The 12,293-nt window shown below is 39.8% G+C and overlaps 1 protein-coding gene and 1 long non-coding RNA gene across 3 annotated transcripts in view; one reads left to right on the top strand and one right to left on the bottom strand.

Moving 5' to 3' along the window:
* The window catches only part of LOC143415819 (uncharacterized), a 272,397-nt gene that overhangs the window by 238,053 nt on the left and 22,051 nt on the right, over nucleotides 1-12,293 (top strand). The gene's annotated exons all lie outside the window — the stretch shown is intronic.
* LOC112431037 (uncharacterized) lies at nucleotides 5,059-6,284 on the bottom strand. The gene is made up of 4 exons (XR_003022308.2): nucleotides 6,130-6,284; nucleotides 5,837-5,972; nucleotides 5,398-5,470; nucleotides 5,059-5,228 (listed from the first exon to the last, which is right to left on the bottom strand). It is a non-coding gene; the product is annotated as an uncharacterized LOC112431037 (long non-coding RNA).

Below are 12,293 nucleotides of genomic sequence, written 5' to 3'. Positions count from 1 at the left end.
GGAATGTGTTGCAAATGTAAAACTCCCAAAAGCTAAAACTCTCTAAAACTCAAATCTATTACGAAGAAACATGCTAGGGCAAGCTATAGGTAAATGCAGGAAACACAAGTTAAAAAGCCAGAACAATACTACAGCAGTGCATGCTGCAATGCTGCAGGTGAGGATGATGAGGGTATGCCAGCTAAATTGTGAATGGACAGCACTTTTGAGAAGGCTAGCTGAGTTAATCACACACAGACACGTGATAGAGAGGGATGGTAGAGATCAGCACCTGGAGGACAAGGAGGACTAGAAAGAGTAGATCATAGTTTAAAGCAGAAGAAAGGAGCTTTGTTTAATAGGTGTCTGGACTCATCCTCAGATCATTCAGGAGGTGTTCACAGCAAATCTGATAGTGCCCACATCTAACAGAAAGAACTGAGGTTGTTTGAGCAGCTGACTAAGATACCTCCTTGGTAAGTTGTTTCTGGCAACTTTGGAGATTATGGGATGCATTCGCATGAATAGGAAAACTCAGAATATAGCAAATCATAAACACAGAACACTACAGCAACATGAAATCACAGACCAAGAAAGGGTATTAGCAACAGTGCTCCATGTTGAAAGATGTCACAGTTCCTAAGATACCTTTAATAGACTGAGAAAGTGGGAAAGTGAGGCCCTCTTGAAGTATAACTGGTTTCATTCAGTGGGTATGATTCAGAAAAGGTTACTTTTAACTGGCATCACGTTAAGACAAGTTTCCAAAGTGAGGATGTCCCAGTCTGTTACATCTCCTCTCCCCTCTCATGACTCTTCAGCTGTGGCCCAAAACGTCGGCTGCATCCTCTGGAGACATCATGGTCATGGCTTCCTCTGTCATTTAATACTCTTTATGACCCTTCCACCTGCTTTTTAAACATACATTTTCCCCTGAGTTCAAATGATTTATTAATACAGTTTTGAAATGGATAATCATGTATTTTGTATGTGATCAGTGGCGTATTAAAGATTACTAAAAAAAAAAAAAACAGTAATCTTAAGCTAAATTATGGTGTATATTTGTTGAAAATGACAAAGAATAGAGGTGGTTTTTGTGGTGACCACTCATTAAAAGCTGTTAAAAACAAAAGTCATAGAGGAAAGTACTTTCAGATTTGACCACAAAACTGGGTCACCCATTAATTGCAGATGGCTGTGGAAAGGAAACCCCCATAAAGTTACATGTAGGAGGTGCAAACCACTAATAAAATCAACACCCGCAGGTTAACATGAACGAAACTGATCACGTCACAGAGAGTCCCTGTGCTCGGTCTGTGGAAAGCCCTTCCACAGACCAAGGGAACATCTCTCTTTCTCTCTCCATATATATATATATATATATATATATATATTTTTTTTTTTTTTTTTTTTTTTCAGACTCTGTCTCTCACAGTTGAAGTGTACCTCTGGTGCAAATTACTGACCTCTGTCATCATTTTAAGTGGGGGTACCTGCACAATCGGTGGCTGACTAAATACTTTTTTGCCCCACTGTATATATATATATATATATACTTAAAATGATGACAGAGGTCAGTAATTTGCACCAGAGGTACACTTCAACTGTGAGAGACAGAGTGTGAAAAAAAAAATCCATGAATCCACATGGTAGGATTTGTAAAGAATTTATTCGTAAATCAGGGTGGAAAATAAGTATTTGGTCAATAACAAAAATACAACTCAATACTTTGTAACATAACCTTTGTTGGCAATAACAGAGGTCAAACGTTTACTATAGGTCTTTACCAGGTTTGCACACACAGTAGCTGGTATTTTGGCCCATTCCTCCATGCAGATCTTCTCGAGAGCAGTGATGTTTTGGGGCTGTCGCCGAGCAACACGGACTTTCAACTCCCGCCACAGATTTTCTATGGGGTTGAGGTCTGGAGACTGGCTAGGCCACTCCAGGACTTTCAAATGCTTCTTACGGAGCCACTCCTTTGTTGCCCGGGCGGTGTGTTTTGGATCATTGTCATGTTGGAAGACCCAGCCTCGTTTCATCTTCAAAGTTCTCACTGATGGAAGGAGGTTTTGGCTCAAAATCTCACGATACATGGCCCCATTCATTCTGTCCTTAACACGGATCAGTCGTCCTGTCCCCTTGGCAGAAAAACAGCCCCATAGCATGATGTTTCCACCCCCATGCTTCACAGTAGGTATGGTGTTCTTGGGATGCAACTCAGTATTCTTCTTCCTCCAAACACGACGAGTTGAGTTTATACCAAAAAGTTCTACTTTGGTTTCATCTGACCACATGACATTCTCCCAATCCTCTGCTGTATCATCCATGTGCTCTCTGGCAAACTTCAGACGGGCCTGGACATGCACTGGCTTCAGCAGCGGAACACGTCTGGCACTGCGGGATTTGATTCCCTGCCGTTGTAGTGTGTTACTGATGGTGACCTTTGTTACTTTGGTCCCAGCTCTCTGCAGGTCATTCACCAGGTCCCCCCGTGTGGTTCTGGGATCTTTGCTCACCGTTCTCATGATCATTTTGACCCCACGGGATGAGATCTTGCGTGGAGCCCCAGATCGTGGGAGATTATCAGTGGTCTTGTATGTCTTCCATTTTCTGATGATTGCTCCCACAGTTGATTTCTTCACACCAAGCTGCTTGCCTATTGTAGATTCACTCTTCCCAGTCTGGTGCAGGTCTACAATCCTGTTCCTGGTGTCCTTCGAGAGCTCTTTGTTCTTTGCCATGGCGGAGTTTGGAGTCTGACTGTTTGAGGCTGTGGACAGGTGTCTTTTATACAGATGATGAGTTCAAACAGGTGCCATTCATACAGGTAACGAGTGGGGGACAGAAAAGCTTCTTACAGAAGACGTTACAGGTCTGTGAGAGCCAGAGATTTTCCATGTTTGAGGTGACCAAATACTTATTTTCCACCCTAATTTACGAATAAATTCTTTACAAATCCTACCATGTGGATTCATGGATTTTTTTTTCACATTCTGTCTCTCACAGTTGAAGTGTACCTCTGGTGCAAATTACTGACCTCTGTCATCATTTTAAGTGGGGGAACTTGCACAATCGGTGGCTGACTAAATACTTTTTTGCCCCACTGTATATATATATATATATATATATATATATATATATATATATATATATATATATATATATATATATAGTGTGAGTCCGTTCAAGCAGGAGATGAGAGATTTGAAACAACTGAAGGACGACACTAGCAAGATTAATTAGCACTTCCCCTGCCGGTGGCGGACTCCCTCAGGTATTGGTGCGTTGGTGGTTCTTTGTATCTGGGGGTGGGCGTCCAGGTACACACCGGCTCACTCCTTGGCGGCCGCTTATTGGGGCTCGCTCGGGCCACTTCGGAGGTGGGGTGCCCCCGGCCTCTCGGCCTGGGGCTCGGTCACTCAGGCACAGCTGGCTGCCGGCGGAGCTCACGGGCGCGTCACTGCTACTCCCCCTGGCTTCTGCTCCGCGGCTGCTGAGTGAGCCCTCATCTGGGACTCTCCTCAGCTCTTACTGGGACAGTGGCGCGGCTGCCCCTCTGTGGGTCTTCCTTGGTCTCTTGTGTTCTGGGGGCCTCTGGATGTCTGGAGTTTTGATCTCCTCCATACCTGCTTGATACCATAGAGGACAGGGCTGTGGCTCCCCCACACTCTCTAGCAGATCGTTACATGGAGAAACCTTTGGAATGCAAGCATGCTGATCCACACAGGTATGCACACAGGTGTACACACGGGTATTCACAGATGCGGACTACAGCTTTCTTGGCTGCTGCCTCAAAGCACACTGTGCGCTGTCTATCTTGCGTGCTGCACAATATCGTTTATTATTTAGTAACTATTGATATCTATGACTAGCTAGTTTATTGTGATGGTGCTTTTTTTTTTTTTTTTTTTTTTGTTCTATTATTATGTTGCTCTTTGTTGTTTGCTGTCTCCCCTGGTTTTTTTTTTGTTTTTCTCTCTCTCCATACAGGTGACCCAGGAGTTTTTTTTTTGTTTGTTTTTTTTTTCTCTCTCTCTCTTTCCCCCCTTCTCACCGTCTCTTCTCCCCTTTGGTTTTCTTTCTTTCTCTCCCCCTCTTTCTTTCATTCTTTCCCCCTGTCCTAAAAAAAAAAAAAAAAAAAAAAGGATGACAAAGGATGAACTGAAGCTCCGCCATCACATGATGTCACATGCTGCTGTTTCTGATGTCACTTCCAGAAAAAAAAAAAAAAAAAAAAAAAGATTAATTAGCAGGGAGGTAATTACAGTAATTACATTTTTATATTTTGTCTCTCAGTGATTCAAAATCGCTGAATCATACCTGTTTGTTATCCTAAAAGCAGAGACACAATACATTGCCTAAAATATTAGGCTCTTTGGCTCTGCTAGATATACAAACAATAATAGAAGGAGGACTCTTTAAAGATCAATAGCTTCAGTTATTTAAGCTGATCTCACTATTTCTGTTCCTGTGACTCAAACAAATAGGTTTGACATCACATTATTCTTTCTTACACTGACACCACTTTCACAAAAGTTTCAAAGATGACTGTTAAGATCCTGTTAAATCTATAGTTATACCTCCTCTGCTGCCATCTGCAGTGGGAGGGACTAAGATGTGAGGAGTGGAGTTAATTATCTGCAATCTAAGGAAGGACAAAGACGTATGTTTCTTGGCTGACTTGGGAACGCCTCAGTGTTTCCCTAAAGGAGCTGGAGGAGGTGGCTGAGGAGAGGGAGGTATGGGTGTCTTAATCAGTATGAATAAAATATGTATTTGTGAATAACTTTTCAAGTTATTTCTGAATGTTCACTTTTACTTCTGCCATATCGGTTAAATGCTGCCTCCTGGTGTCCTGTGATCATGACGTCATCATGAAATAATCACAACAATAAGTATTTTGTTGTCAGTTATAACACCTACAGCAAATAATAATTAATCACACAGACCATTAAACAATCTGATTGCAAAAACTTTTTTATTCATTTATCTTTGTTCTCAGATTGAAGACAGAATAAGAAAACTTCAAACATTCATACTTAATAAAATTTGTAACAATTATAAACAAAACTGTTTTTTAAAGCGCTATCAGTAATTACTGAGAAAAGTCAACATTTCTTAATAAATATTTCTGTTAAAGTGTGAATTAACAAGCAAAAAATACTAGGGTCTTGTTTCCTACAGGTTTTGTTTCATCGTTTCCATCATCTTCATTTAGAAATCACTGGAGGACACAGCAGAGTTCCCTGTGGTGGTAAAAGAATGAAGGTGACATGAAAAGAAGAAGCACCATTAGACAGATATACACAGTGTCTTTTTATTACCTATATTATAATCTTCACATATTTGCTAGAAAGTCACAGCTGGTTTTTCTAAACTTTGTGTCCACATTTTTATTAATATTTCGTTTCTCACCTCATTTATTTTCCTTTTAAGCCACTCGGTGTTTGGTCTGAGGAAAAATGTTCTATTTCCACTTGTTTTGACCCTGGACGAAAAAACAGAAGGATAAAGAAAGAAGTTTAGAGCGAAGAAGACAAATCAAAGGATTGGACATTTTCACTTTATTGTTAACTGAACATGTGCAGGGTCCATTTTGCATTATGCTGTGAGAGAACAGCTCAGGTTTCCTCCAAGCTCATAAGCACAAACTCACAGATTCCCCAACGTCACCACATTAGAAACAATCACAGAGCAAACAGTAGTGCTGTATGTTAGAGAGGGGAACATTTATCTGCTACATCAAGGTTTCAGTGCAAATCTCATTTTCATTGTTGTGTTTGTGGATTTTTAATCAAGAATTCATTTCTACATTTTATTTGGTTTAAGTGTATTTAGAAGAAGTTCTACTTACACATAGCCATGAAGGCAGCCATGTCTGTCGTCTTCAAAGCAGCTGATGATGTTTTTTGCCCATTTAGGTGTAGACATGTTTATTACAAGTCTGTTAGAATGTGTTTTATAGCAGGTTTTCCCCACGTGGTCAGCCCCTGCAGCACATCATCACACACATTGTCATTATTCTTCAGAGCCTTTCAGATATCATGGAGAATGAAATAAGCTGAACTCTCAGATGTTGTATAAATAATTTACTGATCTGTTAGCTGGTGTTACTGAACTTTGACAACAGAGAAATAAAACCTGTACCTGATACAGAGATGAGCATCATCACACTCAGGGAGATCAGAAGAATCAGGCGGCTGGTGGAGAGACTCGAACACATGTTGAGACGCTGAAAGGCACCAAATCTGAGTCTGGATCTGAGCCGTGAACAGGTTTGTTACCAGCTGATGAACTTGTCAAAGTGTGACAGCAGCTCATCTTATATACTGTAGCTTGTCACTGAATTAGGGGCTGTTTGGTGATGTATTTACACAAAAATAAACACTGATGGAAACACACCAACCATAAACTGCTGTGGTGAGCAGCTTCCTTCCTCATGTTTGTTTCAACAAACTTTGTTGAAATTTGTTGAACAGCTTAATGTGTCTGTAATTTGTTTAAACATGCTAATATGTATAGTAGTAGTATTAACATTACTAACAGCAGTAGTAGTGGTAGTAGAATCGTAGATCTTCAGACGACAGCCAGTACAAACAGATTATTTATTAAATACAATGTTGGACATGAAACACAAGTATACGAGTTTAACCGTAAACATAAGCTGCTGTAAAATCAATCCATTTAACACTGAAGGGAAACATTTTACTAATTATTATTTTTATTTTTGATATTTTTTCACAGTTTTCCAATAACACAGTTTTGTGTATTATGGGAAGCGATATTTCCAGAGCTGAGGGCAGCAGTGTTCAACTGGATTGTTGCACATCTCTAATAAAAACATGGAGAATTAAATGCATCTGTTTGAATGAATGTTTTTGTTTCACTCTTTTGTTGACTTGTTGGAAACTTGCATTACTTTGTTTAATAGTGACAGGAAAGGTAAAGTTAGTTAGTTTATTACATACAGAGAAGTATTTGAATATGTTTTATTGATAAATGTTCCCTCGGTGTGTGGAAAGGATTTCCATTGGCTGAGCACGGGGACTCTCTGTGACGTGATCTTCCACCAGTTTCGTTCCTGTTGACCTGTGGGTGTCGGTTTTATTAGTGGTTTGCACCGCCCACATCTAAATTCTCAGAATAAAACAGTGACATTACTGGGTGACCAGCTTCTGTGGCCACATTTAAGAGGACTTTCCCTGTGACTTTGTCTTTAATAGCGTTTAATGAGTGGGCTTCACAGAAACTGCTTTTAGTAACTGTCAACAGGTACAGACCTTAAATTACACGCTTAAGATTACCATTTAGTAATCTTCACTACCACACTGATCATCCTGTGATGATTTATTTCCAAACTTTATTGAGTGTTTGAACTCAGGGAAAAGGTATGTTTTTAAAAAGCAGGTGGAAGGGCCATAGACAGTATTAATAGATAGAGGCCATGACTGTGATGTCATCTACTCGTTTCGAGACTCATTATGAAGCATCATCACTTCAGCCATCGTGGTGTGTTGAAACAGGCTGTGATAAGTGAAGTCATTAGCCAGAAAGCTTCGATGGGGAATCGTCCTTTCTGACTCTGAGTGTTTACACAGTTTACAAAAATTGACTTTTTGTTCTACTCAGTATTAAATTAGGAACGTCTATACAACAGGAAGACTTTTGTCAACCAGATGGTTTGCCCTCTGGTGGCCATTAGAAATATGGCAATTTCAAGGCTCTACATTAGCTCTACTCTTTACCTGGACATCTTCAGTACTGGCTGTGGTTCCTCACTGTAGATTGGCAGATTTGAGCCCTGGTGATTTCTGGGTTGTTCCTTATCATCCTAATTAATTTCCTCTTAAAGCAAATGAATGACACATTTAAAGAATTTAAAGAATTTGTCTTTAAGTGCAATTGTTTGAACCTTTGACGTCACACTTTCTTATAAACAGCTTCACAAGTCATTCTAGAATATTGTAAATATACAATGCATTCCCCTGATTTTCCTGTCGTTCTCACCCATATGGAAAAGATATATATAAATCTTATAAAGTTTGTATCTGTCTTGTGTGGAACTTGTATGAAAAGCATACAAGAGTGAAAACAGATTTAAGATCCCTTGAAAAATTATATAAATGAAACTTTGTATGTTTTGGATACTTACTAAAACAATATATGAAAGTAATGAGAAAGTGGCCACTTTCATGAGTAAATCATATAAGCCTTATATGATTCACTATATGAAGTCTTTTATACATTTTTTCTATTTCTTTTCCATATGGGCAGTGAGATCAATCCAACGAGTACTATGAGGCCAAAAACTGGTATTAACAAACCTCGCACAGAAACAAAGAAGAATGAGAACTTAGAGATGAAGCTCCATCTCTCTCACACACACATACTCAGGCTCAGCTGTGTTCCAAACACAGCGGCCAAACTAAAATGTGAGCAGGCCTAAAAATAAAAAATAAAATAAACACTCACGAGGCATTTAAACACAACAATTACCTTTCTGTCTGAGACTTAAAACAAAAGGTGACATGGAAAAATCTTTGAAACACCTGCTGTTATAGTGGTCCTATATATTGATACTGTTGAAGTTTTAAATCTATAAAAGAAAAATTACACTGCACATGTCTACAAACAACAATGCCCTGGACTGTCAGTGGTCATGTCCACAGACCAGCTGGACCACATACGCTGTACGCTGCCTTTATCAACACCAGAGCTCTAGGCAGGTAGATGGGCCGTTCCCAGACTGCCAGCAGACTGCAAATGTGCTCTCCACACTGAGCCATAAATTATGGCTGTACAACTCATGCTACAAAGGATATTAAGCAAAAACATGTTTCAGGCATTGCAGTTGTCAAAATTGAGACAATACAATTAGAGAAGTCAGAAAGACCGATTCATGCATCTGAACAACCAGTTGACGCACTGGAATTAATGGAGGATTTCTTCTCCCGACTCGATCTGCCTACCATACCAACAAAACAACAGACCACCCCCAATGCTCCCATTTCTAGAGAGGAAGTACTAAACGCTATAAAAACAGAAATGCCCCAAGACCTGATGGTGCTTTCAGGGCCCCGAAAAGCGCTGTATAAATGCAATCCATTATTATTCATTGCAATCCATTATTTAATAGTAAATTTTATAAAGAATTCAGTGAGCTGTTAATAGATCCATTAGTCAATATGTTTAATTATTCATTCTTGAATAATAGTTTACCTCAGACTCTAAGGGAAGCTAATAGTGTGCAGAGTCTTGTTCCTCTTATAGACCGATAGCTCTTCTAAATGTGGACCAGAAGATACTTTCTAAAATAGCTACTCGACTCAAAATTCTCTTGCCTATAATTATTAAAGAAGATCAAACAGGCTTTATAAAAGGCCGTAATTCCCGTAATAATGTCAGGCACCTTCTCAGCAAAGGAACATGAGTGGTTTGGTTGTTTCTCTGGAAGCTGAAAAAGCTTTTGACCGGATAGAATGGACATACTTATTTTACACTTCAAATAAATTCAGTCTTGTTAATGATTTCATTAAGTGGGTAAATATTCTGTATGATACTCCTCTGGTGTCCATTTTGACTAATGGACTGAAATCAGATAGTTTCCCATTGTTTAGAGGAACGAGGCAAGGCTGCCCCCTGTCACCTATTTTTTTTGCTATTGCCATCGAATCGTTAGCCAAGGCTATAGGGAGGGCACCTGATGTACAGTGTTACGGCCCTGGGCTGGCTTTGTACTTTTGTTGTGCTGTGTCTTTAAGACTCCACAGGTCCTTCCCGATTGGAGAGCTGGCGGCGGCTGATTGGTCCCTGATCATGTGGCTCTTTTCAAAATCCCTCACCAGCAGTTGTTGTAGGGCCAGCCACTGACAGCAGCAGCAGACCTGACCCTGGCCTCATGCTTGTGATTCTCGTGAATTACTGAGCTTGTATATAGTGTGTAAATTAGTCTTCAATTGTAACTAGCACATTGTAAATAGACACTGAAACAGAAGGGGTGAGCTGCCTTATTATTTTTCTTGTACTGTTTTCTAGTGATAGTGAGATGAAGCCTCTTGATGAACTGAAGCTTTCCATCCATCTGGTCGACTCATGGTTTGAAACATTGTGATTTCATTTGCTCTATTCCGCCATCAAGTGGACGATTCAAGTGAAACAGGCTCTTTGATTATAATGATGTGATGTGTAAACCGCTAAACTGAATAAATAAATTGTTTTCATGGTTATTTATCACGAATATCGTCTCAGTATGTCTGATACAAAAGACAAAGTGGAAACTATCAACACAGAGTTTTGGTATGATTGTGTAACTGTGTAATCATGCTTATGTACATCAGGATAATGACACAAAGTAGTGTGTGGCGCTTCACTTTTTAATAAACTAAAAGAAAGAAATCAGATTATAGGATCTGTAGTGTTGTTTATTTATATTATGGTACTTGTGATATTTATTACTGTGTGCATACTATATTAGGAGAGATGAGATAAAAAAAAAAATCTCTTCCTTGCTGGTTCCATCGAAGAAGAAATGCTCAAGTAACTATTATGTAGCACGTAGGTAATCCAATTCCACAACACAGCGTGATGAGGGAATCAGCTGTGTTTTGCTGCCCATTTTATTTCGAATCTGGCGCGAACCGGCGAGCCAGTTCCTGAATCAGTCACGTGGTACGGACTGCCCACGAGGCCTCGAACGTCACTGCATACGTAATCAAAGCGAGCCTCAAAAACTCCCCCGAGATTACCCGACACACGCTTCGAAGCTTCGAGACACAAGATACATCACTACTGTTTTCTCCTGTTTATTTCAGTTAGGGAGTTACAGACAACAGACAAAGAACAGACAAAATTTGTCTTTTGTTTGGTTTTTGTTTCACATAGGGTTTTAGATGGCACCTCTTCTCCTGACTTAGCTTGTTTTGTTTGTTATTTTGGCCTTTGCTTACCCCGGAGCTTAGTTTTCAGTGTAGATAAATAAACCACCATTTACTTAAGAAATTGTTTTTTCTGTGTATGGTTTTGGGGACCAGGGCGGGGTCACTTCCTTTTTTAACTCTTATGCTACGTTCCTGTACCCCTAGACTGGGGCGTAACAACGGGGCTTGCAAATTGATTATGAGCATAAGATCAGTTTATATGCAGATAATGTTTTAATATTTATTTCTGATCCAGAGACATCAATACCGGCTTTACTTAACATTATTGATACATTTAGTCAATTTTCTGGTTATAAAGTAAATTTGACTAAGTAGAAGGCTATGCCAATTGGCAGCCTTAATTCAGTGCCAACTGGACTGTTTTCTTTCCCCTTCAAGTGGTCGCCCACAGGTTTTGTATACTTAGGGATATTTATAATAAGAGATGGAATTCCCTACCCTTTTCCTGGCTAGGATGTATAGCTTTGGTTAAGATGAATATTTTGCCTCGACTGTTATGTCCTGTTCAAATGATTCCAGTTATATTTTCAAATACGGTGATGAAGGATCTGAACGGCTGGCTAAGGTCTTTTATATGGAGCAAACACAGACCAAACGTATGATGGCTACACTACAACTCCCAGGTTCAGTATGGGGTCTAGATTTACCAAATATTAGAACATATCAATTGAGTACTCACATGTGCTATATTCATGACTGGGTCACAAATAACTCACACTCTATCTGGTTGGGGATTGAAACTTCTCTTTTAAAGTATTGTCAGGGTTCCTGGGTGTTCACCCAGTCAGTGTTTTCAGTTGTTTCATGTTCAGTTTATTCACCTGTTCACATTTCCTGTTTTCATGTTTGGTTCCTGTGTGTTATTAGTTCTATTATGATCAGCTGTGTTCTCACTGGTCCCTAATCGTTATCATTAGCCAGTGTATTTAAACCCTCAGTTTCCACCTGTTCCTTGTCGTGTCATTGTTGATGTTATGTTGTCGTTCCCGCCTGTGTTCAGTTCAGCCAGCCATTCAGTCTTTCAGTCTGTTGGTCCTTTTGTTCCTGCTCTGTCTATCCACTCATTCCAATAAATCATCATCACCCTGCACAGTGAGTCCTGCGTTTGGGTCATCTCTTCCTCGCCTCCACACAACCGCTGACAAGTATCCATTAAGGGTCTTACTGTTCTTTAAGAACTTTGAAGATATTAGTTCAAGCTAGGAAAAAATCAAATCACACTTAATACACTTTAGGCCTGGTGGTCAGTATGTCGACGGGAAGGTTGAAGTTAACATCTGTGTTCACCCCTATTGTGAATAACGTTGACTTTAAACCAGGGATGTTCGATGTAGGTTTTAAGCAATGAATTTGAAACTGCGTCGTACTGGGACC

This window comes from Maylandia zebra, unplaced genomic scaffold (assembly GCF_041146795.1).
Source record: "Maylandia zebra isolate NMK-2024a unplaced genomic scaffold, Mzebra_GT3a scaffold05, whole genome shotgun sequence".
Classification (NCBI taxonomy): Eukaryota; Metazoa; Chordata; class Actinopteri; order Cichliformes; family Cichlidae; genus Maylandia; species Maylandia zebra.
The sequence above is the reverse complement of the archived record's forward strand: the minus strand, read 5'-3'. Positions and strand labels throughout refer to the sequence as shown.